Source organism: Lissotriton helveticus, chromosome 12 (assembly GCF_964261635.1).
Source record: "Lissotriton helveticus chromosome 12, aLisHel1.1, whole genome shotgun sequence".
In the NCBI taxonomy this organism is placed as follows: Eukaryota; Metazoa; Chordata; class Amphibia; order Caudata; family Salamandridae; genus Lissotriton; species Lissotriton helveticus.
The window spans coordinates 573,863,806-573,865,258 of NC_136073.1; the positions used below are offsets into that span (position 1 = coordinate 573,863,806).

At 40.4% G+C, this 1,453-nt stretch overlaps 1 non-coding gene across 1 annotated transcript; it reads left to right on the forward strand.

The window, feature by feature from the left end:
• Positions 1–809: 809 nt before the first annotated feature.
• Positions 810–884, forward strand: TRNAT-GGU (transfer RNA threonine (anticodon GGU)). The gene has a single exon. It is a non-coding gene; the product is annotated as a tRNA-Thr (tRNA).
• The last annotated feature ends 569 nt before the right edge of the window (positions 885–1,453 follow it).

Below are 1,453 nucleotides of genomic sequence, written 5' to 3' on the forward strand. Positions count from 1 at the left end.
GGCTGGTGTTTGACAATGATTGTAAATGGTGCAGGGGTGGATGCTTCAATCGTTACAGCTGACAAGAGTTGCTAACACCAGCCTCCTCCGTGTTTTCACAGGACTCTCAACCTGCACTTCAAGGGCTGTTTACCTCATGGGGTCCCACGACAACAGATTCCACCTTCTTTCTGAGACTGCCTGACGGGTTCCTCGGCTGTACCGGGAAAACTAAAATGTGTTCTTTGGTGAGAATGTGACGCCTGCAACGAAACTGGTGCTCATGTAAAGCGCTCTAATACCGTTGGTGCTATATAAAACTGCACCAAAAAATATCTTGCAGTTTTTATCTTTGGAGACGAAGACAATGTATCAAATAAAAAAAAAACATTCAAAACACTTTAGTACCTTTGTGAGCACACCAGGGCTTTACAGATTAAGCATGTGGCAGTGACCTCTGCACAGTACAGGTGGGGAGGCTAGTGGCCATGAGAGGTTACGTAGATGTTCATATACGTGTCTTGTACATTTTGATGATCTTTATAACATTTCTCTTTCGATTACATTTCGTACTTTCTCTATGTAAAGCACTTCATCCACCAGTGCAGTGCATGCTTCAAAATATTACAAATGAATACAAATATGGATCTGTACCGACATAAACTTTTCATGAGACATTTTGTAATTTTTCCATTCCTGTATCAGATTTTCTCTCCATTTTCTTGTTGGGAACAGGTGAAAAATATTAAGACTTTAGAGTACTGAAAACTACAGCACATGACATTTAGAACAGGAAAAAGGATAAAGTGGAAACAAATATTTGTACAGGTCGCGCTGTGGCTTAGTTGGTTTAAAGCACCTGTCTGGTAAATAGGAGATCCTGAGTTCGAATCTCAGCAGTGCCTTACTTTTTCTAGAGAAACTACTTGCACTTAATCCGTGTTGCCTATGGCAGCAATTGGGTTTAAGTGGGCAACAGTGGAGGTGATGCTGCTATCTGTTTTAAAAGCATCTATTTCGCAGGCACCGACATGTCTTAAATAAAGGTCTCTTTTATTGCTTAGTAAGGTAATACGTTGTAAGTGTGCACAACACCATATGCACTTAAACAACTGTAAATAATTTAAAAGAAGTGGCCCGAGAAACGATTTTGACCTACGGCTGGATTATCAGTAACTGCATTTTACTGGCTCTGCCATCTGCACTACAAGCTTCCATTCTAGATGCATTGCTCAGTTTTAAAACGTGCCCTTTCTACGGCTCAATAAGTTGCAAGTTTGCACTGCGCCATATGCACTTTAACTGCTCGATGACTGCAGATGATCTTATCGACTCACAAATGAATGTAGGCAGAGATTGTTGGGTAGTAGGGTTTAGGAAATACTCGCGCTACACTTTATTACTCTAGAGATGCAAGACTTATACATGTGATTGTTACATTTTATATTGTATTTTATTGCCAGCAGGAGTCTTT